We start from the raw sequence: 18,863 nt of genomic DNA, 5'->3' as shown, positions 1-18,863 counted from the left end.
TTCTTATGGCATCTGGAGCATGGAGAGCTATAATGCATCCATCATACACGTGCTGTGAACCGTCACGAAAAGACAATGTACAGCCTGCACAAGCATTGACAATTCTTGTAGTAAATCACTGAATCACATAGATGGTCCATGAATTAGGAAGAGGGGCATCTTCACCCTCAATTAACAATAAAAAGATGATTGCATTGAGTTTACTTTTCTTCCTACTATATGAACCACAGATTAAGAAGGCCTCAATTTTCATTACACAGCCCAAGACTAACAGGCACATAAATCTTTGCACCATAACTAAGATATTTACTAAAACATATTTTCATCTGTAGTTCTTCAGATAATGGATTAATTTCCTTGAAAAGTACATATCCATAAATTTCCTATCTAACCACCTGAAAATCGTGTAGGTTTTAGCTACCGGATTTTATAAAGAAAGTCTAGAAAATGAAGCTTGCAACAAAACCTAAATCCTAAAATGTACCCAATTAAAATTCAACAAAACCTAAATCCTAAAATATACCCAATTAAAATTCAACAAATAATATCAACATTTATAATTCAATTAGAATGCATAGTTAAAATTCAATCATAATATACACAATTAAAATTAAAATGCACAATTAAAATTCAACTAAATATCTAAATTAAAATTCAATACCTAAGAGATTAGAGAAGAAAGTGAACAAGGGGGGCGGAGAGGGCGGCGGCGTGGGAGGCTGTCGTGCCGTGGACGATTGCCGTGGGCGGCGGCTCTAAACAGGGAGCGAGGGTGAAGCAGCTCAGTGAGGAGCGAGGGTGAGGCAGGAAAGACAGCCAGCGCAAGGCAGAGACGGCAGTGAAGCAAGGACAACGAAGCGTCGAATTGAAGCCGGTGAAGCCGCCGGTGAAGCCGCCGGTGGGAACAGCGTTGGTTCGTGGGTTTCCAGAGTAGATGCGTTGGTTTATGGGTTTCCTTGGGGAGTAGCAGTGGTTTCGAGAAACCTAAGCGAGGATAGTGAATTGCTTGAAAATATTAAGTGAGCGCAAATTTGAAAAAAAAAAAATTAATTCTAACACATCTGCGTAGCACATTTGTTAATCTGCGAGGCAAATGACTCTAGGAGGCTCCCAGAGTCATTTGCCTCGCAGATTAACAAATGTGCGATGCACTTGATTGAGTTATTTGCCTCGCAGCTTTGTTAATCTGCGATGCAAATGACTCTGGGGGGAATCCTAGAGTCATTTGCCTCGCAGTTTAACAAAGCTGCGACGCAAATGACTAAATTTTATGCTAAAATTTGTCATTTGCGTCACATGTTAAGAATGGCGTGGCAAATGCGGGGATGCAAATAACCGTTTTTCTACTAGTGAGAGGGGAAAAAAAATTAGCATACCCGTCGCATTAGCCTAGTAGACCGTCGCATTAGGCTAATTTACCGTCGCATTTGATCATCTATTGCAACGGCTTCCAACTACCGTTGCATTAGCCCGAATTTCTGAAATCTCATACAAGACACCGTTACATTAGCCCCCCCTATTGCAACGGTTCTCAATAAGGTGTCGCATTAGCCTTTTTATACCGTTGCATCTGATCAAAAATGTAGTAGTCAACCACGTATTATATCATCCGTAGAAGTACAAGCCAATTGGAAAGGTATTACCCCCACTGTTCATACTCAAGGTATGTTAGGTTATGATACATATGACAAAACATAAATCATGCGGAAAAACCATAAAGCCAGGAAAGCATATTATTTACACATAATCATTTAGCATAGTTTAGATGCATACACTTTGTTGCGTGCCCTCCCTAGCTGCGCCCGAACCGAACAAGAACAAGTCTTTAGGACTCCAAGTGTCGTCCCTCCGTAGATAGTCCACAGTACGTCCGAATCCGCCTCAAGATTGACCAACTAGAATCGCCCTTAACTAGGATTTTTGGCTAGGTTAGTGCAAGTGTATGGCTGAATTTTTCTTTCAAAAACTTACCTTTACTTCAATTGTCTCTATAAATTATGACCCTAGGTTCCTATTTATAGAGGTATGGAAAGGAATTATAATCCTACTAGGATTTGGATTTATTAATTAGAATCCAACTTGAACTCTAAATAATAAATATAATCTTATTAGGATTAGGATTTAATCAATATGTAGAATCCCGATAGCTTTAGGATTCGTACAGGAACACAAACACTCACGCACGCACGAGCCGCACGCCCATGCGCAAGCCTCGCGGCCCACGCACGGCGCACAGCCCCTTTGCCCGCAGCCCATTATGCGCGCGCGCCAAGGCTTGGCTGGGCCTGGCCTTGCGCTGGGCCTGGTCGAGCTTGGCGTGTGTTTGTTGCGTGTGGCTTGCTGGGCGACGGCCTGGCTTCGTGCTGGGCCTTCGTCTAGCAAGCCTCGTCCGATGCTAATTCGTACGATTCTCTTCCGATTAAATTCCCGATTCCGGAATTCATTTCTGATACGAACAATATTTAATATTTCCGATTCCGGAATTAATTTCCGTTTCGAACAAATATTTAATATTTCCGTTTCCGGAATTATTTTCCGATTTCAATAATATTTTCCGATTCTGACAATATTTCCGTTTCCGGCAATATTTCCGATTCCGGTAATATTTCCATTTCCAATAATATTTTCCGATACGTACCATGTTTCCGTTTCCGGAAACATCTACAACTTGGATAATATTTATATTTTCGATACGATCCATATTTCCGTTTCCGGCAATATCATCGTTTCTGGAGTATTCATTTCTTGCTTGTGACGATCTCAGCTCCCACTGAAACCAAGATCCGTCGATTCCGAATATCCATAGATGGAGTATTTAATGCCATTAATTACTTGATCCGTTTACGTACTATTTGTGTGACCCTACGGGTTCAGTAAAGAGTAAGCTGTGGATTAATATCATTAATTCCACTTGAACTGAAACGGCCTCTAGCTAGGCATTCAGCTCACTTGATCTCACTGAATTATTTACTTGTTAATTAATACTGAACCGCATTTATTAGACTTAATATTATATGCATACTTGGACCAAGGGCATTATTTCCTTCAGTCTCCCACTTGTCCTTAGGGACAAGTGTGCATTACCTAATTCCTTTGTCCTTCAATGCTTGCTCTTGAACATAAGGTAAGAGTTGTCATCCTTATTATGTCCAGAGGTGTTTCTCGGTTTCAGAGTTCAACTGATCAAATAAACAGATAATCATAGCCTATGATTCATCCGAGCACGGCCATGCATTTTACAGTTTCTAGCTCTCCGAGTGGCCTTGTACAACTTTTAAGCATCTCATCCCGATTTATGGGAGGACAATCCCAATCTTGCGATCTTGAGATTAGACTTCGTTTGATAGGTGATTACCTAAGCGTTGCCTTTATATCCTCCTTTTACGGTGCGACGGTTGGTCAACGTCAAAGCAACCAGTTCTCAAACAAGTAATCTCAAATCACACAGGTATTGAGGATTTAGTGTCTAATAATTTTAATGAAATTTACTTATGACAGATTTTCATCTCTTACAGTAAAGTTCCATAGGTCTATCCGATACTAGTCTTCCCAAAGTAAGTATCTATGCAAATGATTACGACATTGCCATGTCCACATAGTTCAAGAAACAGAACTACTAGTCATCTTGCATTCTAGTCGTCTAACGTTTTCTATGGGTCCAATTTTATAGAAAACTCCGACCAGGGACCATTTTCAACTTTTGATATTCAAGTTTACTTGATAGACATTTCTTAGTCACAGGACTGGTCCTAACAGTGTATCTTGAATATATTGTCAAATTGAAGGGACTCATCATTTAATACTAAACCAATATTAAATGGAATATGAAAATACATTTCATATATGATAAATGTTCAACCCCAATGTTTTACAATCATGGGCCTCAAACCCATCTTTAAAACAGTTCATGGAATTTCAAAGTTATGCTTGATTTCCAGTGCCACAATGTGAGTGTTGTTTCTCATTTGTTGCATAGGTTTAGTTATCATGCTTTGCCAATCTTAATATCCTTTTCATCGAATGTTCTTTGAGATAGGATGATAAGATATTTTGAGTATGTTTATTTTGTGATCTAGTCTTTCTAGCTAAAATAGTGGTTCAACGCATTTTGCAATGAAGAACCATCAAGTCAGCAGACATATGATCCACCCAAGTTCAGTGAAGAACTCTTTAACATAAACAACCCTGTTTTATTGCTTTCTTAGGCAATAAGTACTTTTACTTCAACTGTTTAGGTTGCTAGTGATACTTTGTTTGGATTTACTTATCCAAGCAGCTCACATATATGTGGAAGACTTTCCAGTTGTATCTTAGAACATAGAATTTAATATTTAATTTCCCACGCAACAACTCATGATCTCCAACCCATGTTGCCATTTTCAAAACACGATGCTCTATAGCTCGTCCTTGCCAATGGTTAACTCCAAGCGAATCTTGCTTGATCCTTTGCCAGTGTTTATGCGTATAGCATCAATATTTAGCATATCTTTATTTCCTTGAATCAAGAACTATTCCTATGTACCTTTTCAAGTACCATAAGTTTTTCTTGATCTCAATCTAGTTGATCTTCACTTAGATCAATAGAGATTGGTATATGTTCGTTATGCCTAAATCCATACGATATATTTTAGGCGATCCTCATATTATATCATACATGATAAATTCTTTTGCAGAATAATTCCCAATTGAATTCTATTCATGAAACTTTAGCTCATTCAATTTCAGTAGATACTGAATCCAGCTAAATTCTTTGACATGTAATATAGGTTAAGAATCTTACTTAGATTCTTTGATGTTTAGCTTAGTAAATGCTTATACATAGTTCAAACATCCTTTACTTAGATTTATTCATATGGGTGAAATGTCTCCAATGGAGACTTTCGTGTTTGATTTAGTAAATGCCATTACTTAATCCAAAACAATATCATAAGATCTTTGTAAATAGATCTTAATACCCAGTATGTACTAAGTTTCGCCATGGTCCATCATTGATGAATAATTTCAAATCTAAGTCATTAGCATTTGAATGTTATTTCACAATAGAGAGATATGTATGTGATACACATAGGACCAATTAAGTTTTACGTACTCCCACTAAACTTCTTATATATCTATAAGAGTCATGTACATTTTATGAAACTAAAATGCTTATTAGCTTCACTAAAATACATTTCTAATTCCCAATTGCTTGCTTAAATTTGTACTTAGATTTCATAAGCTAGCTTTCCTTTTCAAGTATTTATTTGGATCCACAAATCCTATGACATACCATGTACATAGTTTCTTCCAACATTTGATTGAGGAATACGTTTTGTCATCCAATTGCCATATGTACCAATATGCAATCATTGCTTGATTTATAGACTTGAGCATTACGATTATGCATGAGGTTTCAACACAATCCATGTCATGAATTTGCTTGTAACCTTTAGCAACTAATCTAGCTTTGTGTGTTAACACAATTCAACGTTTGATGGTTTTATCTTTAAAGCCAATTTGCAATCAATAGGTGTTTAATCTATTCTTGCAAATCAACAAAATTTCAATTTTGTCATCAAAACCTTGAGTATGTTTTATGGCCTCTAACCATTTAAAACATTTGAGTCTATATATGGCCTCTAACCATTTTAGGGAATCTGGGTTTCGTCATAGTTTTCTTACAGGTCACAAACTCATTAATCTACATGATAATAGTTTGACTGCAAGTTGTAGGTTTCTTCACTATCTAATAGAAGAATCGCATAGCTTCAGTGACCTGAACTCCATGTTTCTTCACTATCTAATACAAGAATCTCATAGTTTCAGTGACTTGAACTCTATGCCTACTTGGGTATAGAACATCAAACAATAGAATATCAATAGCCACTTGAAAGTCCTTTGAATATTCTATTCTCCTTGAAGCACTTGTAAAGTCTTCTAAGAGATGTATATTCTTTAAAAGCCACTTCTAAAGTCCTTAAAGAATACGTGTTCGGATTTTCTAAATAACTTCGAAAAGCCTCCGGAATGTCCGTTTATGTTTGTTGTTCGCCTCGAAGACTTTCCAGGTCTATTTTTCTCCCACTTGTCATTTTGGAAACGAATCTCCAAAAGGACATTATTTCGAGCAAACAAACATTATGTTCTCAAAAATTCGTGTTAGAAACAATACCCTTGTGTCTCATTTGAATAAATCACAATGAAACATATATCTATACTTGGGCCCTAGTTTGTTGAATAACAAACACTAAGCTCCCACTGAGTTTAGCAACTCTTTAGATATATATAATTGAAAAGATATCCTGAAATTACTTTTCAATAGCTTTGACGAATTTGGTTTAGTTTCGTGGTAGTTGAGCATTTTTGTTTTAGAAATTATAGGAAAAAGTCTTTATGATCCATCATTGATCGAATCAAGTACTAATCGACTTCGATCATTCCAATTTAGATATGCCATATCTTATGGAGCTAGATTGTGAATTTTACTACACACAATCATTGATGATCATTCTTGACTTAAGTAATCATCAATCATGATCTAACCTAGATCTTTATGATTTCTTGCCAAGTGGATTTTATGCTTCTGAATCTTTGAACTAGCCAAACAGATTCAAGCTTATATCACATTGAGTAAACAAACCTATATTCACTCAAATCTGTGTGAAATAATAAAGTCATAAAACCTTTCTTTAGCTTTGAACACTATTGTCTAGGCGTTCTAACAATAGTTCATATGTTTTGTTACTCTCAACAAGTAAGACTAGCTTGTCTTGAATGATCTAGAAATCAATCAACTTTCAAAAGTCCATCAAAATAGAGCTTTTGAATGTTAACTTGTTGATATGGTCTAAGCAATAATGCCAAAGATTAGTGGAACTTAAATCAAGGGGTTGATTTGATCCTAGTAAAGTTTTTATTGTTAAAGAGTTGTTTGTTTTAATCAAGCATATTGACTCATCCCGTAAATGACCATTTCATTCAAACAAACAAACAAACATTGTTTTTTTTTTATTTTTCTTGAATGCGAGTCTTTCTGTGTTGGAAGCAGAAATTTAGGTATGGTGATTATGGAACAAAATAGCCATTAAGTTCCAGCCTTTGAAATGACTTAAAACAAACTAAATGACCCTACAACTAATGTAGCATTGCCATGCTTCATTTCCCACTTGTAGGCCATTAGTGTAGCCTAGCTTCCATTGTTTGAGTTATTACCGAAGTAAGAACCTCAAGCGGTATATGATACCAAGGAAATTTGATTGCCAGGTCACTTCTCTTTAAACATTAACTTTTAGGTAGAAACGGAATTGTAAATTCCTTTCACTTGTTCCTTGTTTTCCTATTTCTTGTACCCTTTCTTAAGAATTGAATTCTCTAGTGTTGACTTTTATACTTTGTTTAGACATGTCCAATGTCACTCCAACAAAGTTCTTGCCATTTTAATTTATGTTGAATATTTTGTTTCAACTAGATGATCTTACCAGAAGCTTCTAAAGTTCTCTAAGTATCGATCTATTCGAATGTCTAGGGACTAGACTCATTCGAGAATTAAATGGACAAAGATTTTAGGTTGTTAACCATTGGTAAAGCTGAGCGTTTAAACTCAATGCTTTATGATCTCAAAACTACATTGTATTTTGAATTCACAAGCACCAATTGGTTTGCCATTCGATTTTGATACTCGAAAACAACCATAAAAGTCGCTATAAGAAACGTACATTTTGAATTGCTCATTTTCTCTCATTTCCATGAATCGTTCTTGGATTCATTACCAATCGAGGAAATTTGTTGTTACCTTTCTAAAAGGATTTACTGCAGTGCAAGATATTTAATTATAAACAATAATTAAAACATACATTGAAGCATGCAAAGTCTAAAAATTTATCATGAGTAATAACTTGAAAATTAAAGCAATCATGCAATTTAAACAAGCTATTAGCATTTTATTCGATTTTATTGTTCCGGCAGGTGTGAATAAAATGATTCCAAGACCCTAAAACCATTGAAAAATTAAGCACATTATGTAATTTGACTCAATTCTAAAACTTTTTAGGTAAGCAAAAGCCTTTTCCTAATAGTCTAGAAACTACTCTTGGTTGATAGGTACGTCTAAGAACTTATTAGGTAAACCTATCGATTTTGCCACGACATAAAAGGACTCCTTACTTATATCGTTGAGTTTCACCAAAACTAACATGCACTCACAATTATTTGTGTACCTTACCCCTTTAGTATCGATAAGTAACACCTCGCTATGGCGGAAAACTATTACTAAGATCGATGAAAAAATGATATCCAAGTAAGTGTTATTTTGGCATGGCACCTTTTAACTCAATTTTTAAGTTTGGAACTTAAGGCTCTTACTATGTTGGTTAGATTTTAAGTGAACTAAAATCCTTAATCATGCAACATAATCAAGCTTTGATCTCATGCATATTTAAGACATATATAAAAGCAATAAATAACTTAAAACATGCATAAGATAAATGTGATCTAGTATGGCCCGACTTCATCTTGAAGCTTCAACTTCAAAGTCCGTCTTGAAAATCTCCGTGGGAGGCGCCTTTTTCTTCAAATAGGATAAGCTATAATTAAACTAATTACAACTATTTGATGGTTCGCAGACCATATTTGAATTGAAAAACAATTTTGGTACTTTAGACCAATTACATTCAAATTAATGGTACGCAGACCATTTTTTCTATCCTATTTGGGCCATACTAGTCACTTCATAACCTGCAAAACAGTACATATACAATATATACCATTCACCCATTCATTATCATGAATGGCCCACATAGCTGGTTAGTAAAACACGTTATGCATCACATAAATATTTGCAGCAATTAATTAAGGGCACCAATAATCTACCAATTATTCAGTCCTTATTAATTCTAATCAAGTTGTTTAACCTTAAAGGATTTGTAGACCTAATCAAGAGTTTATGACTAAAAATGCTCCCACTTAAACCAATAAATTCATATGCTTTACTAATTTTAAACATAAAAATGTATTTCTAGTCCAACCGGAAACATACAAATTTAATTAAAATTTAAAGCTCATACAAATTTATAATCGAATCCATTAATTTAATTTATTTCAGTTGAATTTAAACGAATTTAAATTAATTCAAGATTTAACTTTAGTAAAATAATTAGTATAAATAAAATTTAAAATAATTATAATATTCAAAATTAAAATCCAAGAAAACAATTTAAATTACGAATTTTAAAATTAATTAAAATCGTTTCCGAACTGAAAATTAAAATTAAAATTTAAAACTCGACAATCGTAACATGACGAGCACTTGGGCTTGCGCCCAAGCCCCATCGATTGCAGGACCATCGTTGGCCCATGGCACGTCATCGCAGCAGCCACGCGCAAACGCAGCAAGCCAAGCTACGCTTGCGCGCAGCCTACCCGCCCATAGCATCGCAGCAGCAACGATGTGCTCGCTCGCTTGCTTGCGCAAGCATGCGCTCGAGGCCACGCGTTTTGGCGCGCTGAGCTGCGATCGCTGGACGACCAGCTCTCGCCCTCGCGCGCGCGCGCCTCTGCTTGTGTCGAGCCATCGATGCTCGCCCATCGCCCACATGCGCGCAGCGGTCGACACAAGGCAGGGCTGCTGTCTTGTGCTCACGCGCCATTGCCTTGCTCGCTGCATTCGTACCGCATGGGCGACGAGCTCCCTTGCTCGTCGTCGCATGCCCGCACTATACAACACCCCTTAAGGGTAACACGTAGCGTCCATTGCTTTGTGCGTGCAAGTTTTATGAGCGATTGCATAAAAAATTAAAATTTTTAATTCAAAATTAATGACAAATTAATAAAATATATTAATTTCATAATTTTAAGGCGAAAAATCGAAAATTAACATAATTACAATTACAAATTAATCATAATTACAAATCTAAATTATTCGAATTTCAACAAATTAATCATAATTACAAATTAGATTGCATAATTAACAAGGCTAGGCATTCAAACTTGTTAAACATATACAGTAGGTCAATCAAAAATTCAAGATTTATCAACAAGAATCGCAAATATTTAATTTAACATCTTAAATTTACAAACTTTTGCATTCGAAAAACTAAAACCTCCGAAAAGTCATAGTTAGGCTTCGAATTTGGGAATTCTGGGTTGGGCCGAAAAATATAAATTTTTGTCAAAATTTTAGAATGCCTTTTACATGCGGAATTGACACAAAAATCACTCGATTTGGATGAGTAACGAAGAAACTGCCGAAAAACTGCGTACATATAATTAAATAAACGCAATTTGCAATTAATTAACAATTACGAAAATTAATCACCCCTTTTAATTCCTTGCAAATTTGTAATATTTAACCATGTTTATGCAATTTAGATTATGAAAATAATAAGAGGCTCGTGATACCACTCTTAGGTTATGATACATATGACAAAACATAAATCATGCGGAAAAACCATAAAGCCAGGAAAGCATATTATTTACACATAATCATTTAGCATAGTTTAGATGCATACACTTTGTTGCGTGCCCTCCTAGCTGCGCCCGAACCGAACAAGAACAATTCTTTAGGACTCCAAGTGTCGTCCCTCCGTAGATAGTCCACAGTACGTCCGGATCCGCCTCAAGATTGACCAACTAGAATCGCCCTTAAGGTACTAGGATTTTCGGCTAGGTTAGTGCAAGTGTATGGCTGAATTTTTCTTTCAAAAACTTACCTTTTGAATACTTCAATTGTCTCTATAAATTATGACCCTAGGCTCCTATTTATAGAGGTATGGAAAAGGAATTATAATCCTACTAGGATTTGGATTTATTAATTAGAATCCAACTTTAACTCTAAATAATAAATATAATCTTATTAGGATTAGGATTTAATCAATATGTAGAATCCCGATAGCTTTAGGATTCGTACAGGAACACAAACACTCACGCACGCACGAGCCGCACGCCCATGCGCAAGCCTCGCGGCCCACGCACGGCGCACAGCCCCTTTGCCCGCAGCCCATTATGCGCGCGCGGCAAGGCTTGGCTGGGCCTGGCCTTGAGCTGGGCCTGGTCGAGCTTGGCGTGTGTTTGTTGCGTGTGGCTTGCTGGGCGACGGCTTGGCTTCGTGCTGGGCCTTCGTCTAGCAAGCCTCGTCCGATGCTAATTCGTACGATTCGCTTCCGATTAAATTCCCGATTCCGGAATTCATTTCCGATACGAACAATATTTAATATTTCCGATTCCGGAATTAATTTCCGTTTCGAACAAATATTTAATATTTCCGTTTCCGGAATTACTTTCCGATTCTGACAATATTTCCGTTTCCGGCAATATTTCCGATTCCGGTAATATTTCCATTTCCAATAATATTTTCCGATACGTACCATGTTTCCGTTTCCGGCAACATCTACGACTTGGATAATATTTATATTTCCGATACGATCCATATTTCCGTTTCCGGCAATATCATCGTTTCCGGAGTATTCATTTCTTGCTTGTGACGATCTCAGCTCCCACTGAAACCAAGATTCGTCGATTCCGAATATCCATAGATGGAGTATTTAATGCCATTAAATACTTGATCCGTTTACGTACTATTTGTGTGACCCTACGGGTTCAGTCAAGAGTAAGCTGTGGATTAATATCATTAATTCCACTTGAACTGAAGCGGCCTCTAGCTAGGCATTCAGCTCACTTGATCTCACTGAATTATTATCTTGTTAATTAATACTGAACTGCATTTATTAGACTTAATATTATATGCATACTTGGACCAAGGGCATTATTTCCTTCAAGGTATAGGTTCTAAAAGTTTGAAGCTTGTTCTGGTTGCACTTTATGTTTATAATATTTAATTCACAAGCCGACTCTACATAATCAAGCAAAGTATTTAATAAACGGACAACCAAACAAGACTCCTTTTAAGTTTTTATTAGGACTTGTGATCAAACATTCAAGAATCAATTGAAGTTACTCCCATTGTTCCTTCTCAACATACTGTTTAGATTCCACGACATGCCTGTTAACATGCGGGTTGTGCACTAGGAACGAATAGTCCTTAATTCAAGTCACGTTGACTCATTCTACAAATTCGATGCCTAACAAGAGCGTACCCTTCATATGTACTTAATAAACATGACTTGAAAGTCGACCGTACATATGCGGTGGATTACATGAGCACACCCTTCATATGTGTAAATAACAATGGTGCAACTAGGCACAATATACTTGGCTCATAAGATTCTAGACATTAAGTATAATAGCATAAATCATTCCTTGCGTGCGAATAAGCCATACATGCATAACCATATTTGGAAAACATGCATGCTTGTTATTCAAATTCGACAAAATAACCATTCATAACATGCTTGTTCACTTCAACAAACATAAATCTTATCCATAACATGCTTGCTCACACATTCAAACATGAATACATAAATATTCCGAAGACATGAATGACAAATATAGCATCATCACATGAATTCTCATGGAAATAAGGTCACCCTAGACTTGCACGCACCTTGAATTCCTAAGTACAGGGGCCACTTTATGATTCAATCCACTAATTTAGAAATCTCTTCCTATCATTAAAATAATGGAACATAATTATTATCCATGTTCATTACATTTCCAGCAACTTTATTAAGTTTTAAAACGCTTGGATTAATTAGAAATTAATCGTTAATCGATAAAATAATAATTCCAATTAACTGTTTAAAACCCTAACATGAAATTTGACTAATTTCATGTTTAAAACCATTAAAAATTGACACTTTATGTCTCAAAAAAAATCTGTAAATTATAATTGATTACCATAATTAAAATTGTCATCTAATTATGTTAATCAATTAGCCATAAGGCTTAAGGCAAAACCCTAACCCTAAATCATCATTTACAGTCATTAAAATCCATAAAGATTGAAACTCTATTTTATAACCAAATCTAAAATTTACTATTCTTCAATATAAAATAGTCCTCAACATTCTATTCATCAAAATCCTCAACTTTGGTGTTCATAACCAATCACATGTACCATAATAAATCAAAATCCATCATCAAACATAATAACAATCTGAACTTTAAAATAGAGAAGGTTAGGAAGAAGAGAGATTAATCCAAACCGACCTATAGCACGGTACGATTACTTAGTTGAGATAATTTGTCGCAAAATGGAACGAATGGGGAGTGAGAGGCGCACGAACACAACATCGACGAGGGATGCTTGGGTGCTTGCATGCAGCAGTGCGCGCACGAGGAGAAGGCAGGCTGGCGCAGCGCTGGGCGCGGGGACACAGCCACACAACATCAATGGCTCGCGGGCACCGCACAACAGCAGAAACACGAGATGGGCGAGCCTCGGGGCTGGCGCACGCAAAGGAGAAAAGAGAGAGAAAAAGAAAAAGAAAGAGAGGAAAGAAAAAGAGAGAAACTTGGAGAGGAAGAAAAGAAAATAAGAGAGAGAAATTGAGGCTCTCAAGGATGTGGGAAAATGTGAGACCCTCAAGGGTATTTATAAGCTAGTCACTACAACAAAATAAGCTTTTAATAGAGCTTTTAAAGCGTTGTTAATTAGCAGCGCTGTTAAAAGAATGACAACGCTTTTAAAAAGCGCTGTCATTTTTTACTCATTTAGAAGCATTCAATATATAAGCGCTATTAAAGCTTCAGTATGGCGGGAAATTTTATGATTAATTTAATTTAAATTAATTAATAGCGTGTAACTAAAAAGCGCTGTTGTTTAAGTCCATTTTTTAATTTTTTTCGGGCTCTTTTTAAATTTAAATTTTTAATTATTAAATACCTGTAATAAAATATAAAAACATTTTAGAGCCTACAGAGTAATCAAATTGAATACATATAACATCCAACTTCATTTCTATCATATCAAATAAACGTCTCGATGTCTCGTACATAACTTAAAATCATATATGCCTAAATACACAGTAGAATAAAAACACACTACAAAACAGAAAGTGCTCTGCAACAAAACCAATATATATTATACATCTATACAGAGACTTAGTTCCAGTGCAAGAAATGGGAGTTTAGCTCAACTAGAAGCTGCGTCTGCACACTGTAAGACAACATATATCATACATCTATACTTCAGTGTTGAATTAGAGTGTATAATCTGAGCTCAGCTAGACAACATATATCTTCATGAATGCTTGTGATCGATGATCTCCTTTCATGAATCCAACATCATATTATCCACTATCAATGTCATTTTCTCCAAGAGCACTACAAAATCAACAAGGTCAATTAATCACCCGTAATTAAAAAATTTAAAAAGTAATAAACAAAGTTGTTACATTTACCTTTCTATCTGCAAATACTTTGTGCACAATTAATAGTCTTTTGCATTTCGCTTTTTCTTTAAACTAGATAAGAACTCTGCAAAAAGACTAAAATATGAAATACACCCATTTTCACTCAACACGTACAGTCAGCTACTCTTACGGTTTATTAGACTTGAAAAAAAATCACAAATCAATGTGCTTCAAGTGTTACAAAGATTGATTCCGTGCTCATTAGAGATGTTTTTAAGCTCCATGCTGAAACTGAAAAGCATGCATGTGGACTTTGGAGTACGTACTCTATTACTTTGTATAACCCATGTCCGAGCCATCTGTTTAATCTCCAATTAAGACCTACTCTATTGAAAAGTTTGTCTACCTAAATTTTAGAGTTTCTGCCAAGATGTCCAATCTTTACTTAACTTGTAAAGCTTGTTAAATTCAGGTGTCTTTATTGAGGAATCTGTAAATGTCTCTCCTTTTGATCCTGATAATTGAGAGAAGTAGCTACTGCTTGTACTGTATGAAGAACAAAAAGAGGGGAGAGATGCTGAGAAGTGAGAAGTGGTTTATGTATTCTTAAGGAGCATATGAGGATCACCTTGTTCAATAGTTTATAATTTTTACAAGATGAACTTAAAACAAGAAATAAAATGTTTCCACAATCAAGAATAAAATATTACTGTCTCTGTCAAACTTAACCCCTTCGTGCTCTGATATTGATGTAGTCTTTCAGCGGTTCAACTGATTTATCAGCAGACTTGACCACTAGTTGAACTTGGTTCAACTCCAGCCTTTGAACAAACATTTTCATCCTCACAACCCGATGTTTCTTGTCCCAATTACCTGTAGAAAACCAATTTGTATATCAAACCACAGGGTAAAGAAACCTATCATAACATTGACATAGAATGAATGATACATACATGCGCGGTAAATTTTTTAGAGTAATTAGCACCAGCAAGCTCATAAAGGTCTCTGTTACTTTTTAATCCATGCAATGGATCAGGCTCAGCAGCAGGTTCTTCCGTACAGAGTCAGCGAAAATCCCATATGTGCATCACCTTCCTTTGTTCTTTCCAATTTGGGTTTGACCGACTGCAAGTGCAAGGAAATGATGTGTTGATTATACTATAGTACTAAGCTAGCGCACTTCTAGATAGAACTATAGAAGAAATTGCTTTAGCAACTATAGACGTCCATGTTCCATGAAATTTATAGCTTTATCAAGCCCTTTAATCTTCACTAAAGAAAAAAAATCTAGACACCCAAGGACAAGCATAAGATATATATATATATATGTGTGTGTCTGTGTGTGTGTGTGTGTGTGTGATGGTATCTTCCAGACACGGGCAAAAAGGTTGACCCTTGATCTCTTGAAATAAAATTACAAAATATTGAAGATCTGTTGAAAGCATTAGATTTTTCGGTCTCATCAACTGCATTACAAGCCATGGTACACTAAAAACGCAAAATAGAACAGTTTAGTAGTGCTTTCTGACATTTGAAAAGTAACAGTTCATCTTGGAGTGCAATGTGTAAAGAGAGAGTGTATGGAGAAACATGGACATTTAAGTTCTGGAATAACAAGAGTTAGATGAACAATGCAGGGTAACAAGATAACTTGCTATTGAACACCAAGTATGAAACATATACGAATATGATTTTCAATACTAGTTGAGGTATGCACAATGCAGGGTAACAAGATAACTTGAATGCTGCAATTCCAGCATGATTATTATAATAGTGCAAAGTTGATCTAGGGATCCTCTCATTCATTTGCACTTTAGATTATTTTTGCCTCCTTTTTTTACCTACTTTCACCAGGAGGCAGTTGTGCTTCTAATTTTGTAAAATAGATCTTCCTCCCCCGTTGGTCCCATCAAAAAAGGCGTATAGTAGAGCTTCTATAAGACCTAAATATTAAAAAAAAGTAACTATAGAACAATGTAAGTGAAATTTCATTCAACTGTATTCTAATAGATGCATATACCATAGAAACTAAAGAAGATCATTAGCGAGTTTCCCAGAGACCTAGACACTGGTTAAGATTCTTTAGGAACACTTGAGATCATACATAGCCCACATAAACACATTGGACCAGGGATTCAACGAAATTTTTTTCAGAAAATGAGTGAATATTGAACTTTCAGAAAGTACACAAATTTGTAAACTTAACCAATGCCGATTACTGATGACTTCTGAAACATGGGTTTGGACAACTGAATTTCCTGAACAGTAAGACTAGCACTAATAAATCCACTACTACGTAGTCATTTTACCTCATTAAACCGAATTAGAGTTACAAATAAACGTATATCTGCTTGAGCCAGTGAACTGCCACATAAATATCGTTGTTTAGCAAGTATGTCTTTGCATTTGTCTAGTGCTTCATACAGTTTGTCAACAACCTAGGAAAATGAATCATAAACAGGCATCATTAGAACTCTGCAGGACACCAGGTTGCGACACCAGAAAAACAAAACATAATGGATCACAAATTCAAATTCAAAAAAGTATTGACTTGATCATACGGTTCTTGCTTTGTGGAAAACCCACATCTGTAAACACCATTGTTGATTCTATCATATATCTATTCGTTAACTTCATCAGTTTGAGTTTGTAAGTAATGAGGATAAACGTCTAAACCCCCATTCTCTGCTATATCATTGAACTCAGAGTTTATCTTACGAACTCATTGCTCACAATTGTCTGAAATTTCTTGTTCCACATAACCCGTAGAAAACTAATTTGTAGATCAAACCAGATAGTAAAGAAACCCACTGATACATACAAGATGAGGGACCTAATTAGTACAAGGAACCACTAGAGACCACAAATTTGGGAATTATATCCCAAAATTATCAGCAATGCAGGCAATTATGAAGTATAAAATAATTTTTTAATCAAATATAGGTTTTTAATTAAAATCATAATCAAATTCACAACTAACATAAAAACGCTATTTTACAAGATTATTAATGTATTATACCATCATTCCGAGAAGCAGAAGGATCTTTCTCCTTTAGCTCCTTCAAAATCCTCTTGGACTGCATCCCCTTAAAACCTTAAAATCAAAATAGATCAAGTCAGATCTTCAGCTAGAATCAACTTGTCAAAATCAATAAATTAAGAAAAAAAAACAACAAATTCAACAGAAGTAACCAGCATATCGCAATTAAACAACAATTCACACATGCCAAATCGCAAATTCTCAATTGATAAACCTGTAAAACGCAAATCATAATACTAATATCCATACCACCAATCACAATTTTCAACTTATACAACTCATTCAGCATAACTTACCAAGAAGAAGAAGTAATTTAAAACCTCCACAACTAAATTTCGTCATCAGTAATGGTTCTCTAGAGATGCTAGCAAAATCGCAAATGAATTCGATAAATTTCCAATTGAAGAAAACTCGATGATTTTAGTTTGAAGGAAACCCTTGAAGTTTTGGATTTGGGGAATTGGGGATGAGAACTTCAGTTTAGCGTTCTGGAGAAATTTTTGGGGAGTTGAGATGAACCGTGTATCGTGGCCTCGTGGGTGGTAAAGGGAATTTTTTTTTGTGTTTTTGTCATATTTTTTTCCCCAGGGTAAAGAGTTACTGGATACTCTGTATGTTTCAACAGCACATCTATAAAAACTTTGTATTATACTATTTTAGAAGTAAAATGCTTTTAAATTATAAATTTTAATAGCGGTAAAAAAAAACGTTGTTATTTAATCATAAAACAGCGTTTATGAATAAACGCTGTAAATTAGGTGCTGTTAATTACTCATTTTGTTGTAGTGAGCCCTTGATAATTAGGTTTAAGGGAAGTTTGCTTGAAGCTTCCTAAACCTAAGTTGGGCTTCCTTGATTGGTCTTTGAGTTAAGATTGAATATGCTCTTGAATTATTCACTTCAATTCGTTACTTGGTTTAAGCTTTGGAATAATTTAAATCGTTTTAATTTCAAAACCCAAATAAATTCTCAACTAGAAAATTAAATTTACTATATAATTAATTAAAATAATAATTACTTTTAATTAATCATACACATTTAAATAACTCATTCAAATGTGATTTATACCCAAAATTCTTTATAAATATAATAAAATACATTTTTAATTACTTCAAAAACACGAGGTAATATAGTCATCCCTTCACACTCACGTAGGTCCCACACGAACATGCATTAAGAACATTTAAATTTATCCTTCCATCTATGCAACTTACCGGTAGTCTCACGACACCACTAACTCGAATGGCCTATGTCTGTAAGGCTAGTTATATAGATATTCTCATGACACCATTAACTCGAAGGGCCTCGGTCTATGAGGTTAATCAAGAACAACTTTATCTACAAGAGTGTCTCATAACATCACTTAGACAAATTAAATGACATCGGTTTATTAGGCTAGATACAAGAAAAACGACCTGAACGTCTTATGACATCACTAACACGAGTGACCTCGGTCTATGAGGATAATCATAAATATTAGTGTTCACATCAAACTATCTCGTGACTCTGTCCAACAAGGAGGCCATCAGGTCTATGAAACCCACTCCTCTCAGCGGGTAAAGAAATAACCATACTTTATTTTTTATATAAAGATCTTA

At 35.5% G+C, this 18,863-nt stretch overlaps 2 long non-coding RNA genes across 2 annotated transcripts; both read right to left on the bottom strand.

Annotated features, from left to right (window-relative positions):
- Nucleotides 1-14,800: 14,800 nt before the first annotated feature.
- On the bottom strand, nt 14,801-15,484 carry LOC130460639 (uncharacterized). Its single transcript, XR_008920538.1, has 2 exons — nt 15,179-15,484; nt 14,801-15,098 (listed from the first exon to the last, which is right to left on the bottom strand). It is a non-coding gene; the product is annotated as an uncharacterized lncRNA (long non-coding RNA).
- A 1,116-nt stretch (nt 15,485-16,600) lies between these two features.
- Nucleotides 16,601-17,841, bottom strand: LOC130462030 (uncharacterized). The gene is made up of 3 exons (XR_008922141.1): nt 17,562-17,841; nt 17,245-17,319; nt 16,601-16,663 (listed from the first exon to the last, which is right to left on the bottom strand). It is a non-coding gene; the product is annotated as an uncharacterized lncRNA (long non-coding RNA).
- Nucleotides 17,842-18,863: the final 1,022 nt, after the last annotated feature.

The sequence above is a fragment of the Spinacia oleracea genome, chromosome 5, assembly GCF_020520425.1.
Source record: "Spinacia oleracea cultivar Varoflay chromosome 5, BTI_SOV_V1, whole genome shotgun sequence".
NCBI classification, from domain to species: Eukaryota; Viridiplantae; Streptophyta; class Magnoliopsida; order Caryophyllales; family Amaranthaceae; genus Spinacia; species Spinacia oleracea.
This window is presented reverse-complemented; position numbering and strand designations above follow the sequence as displayed.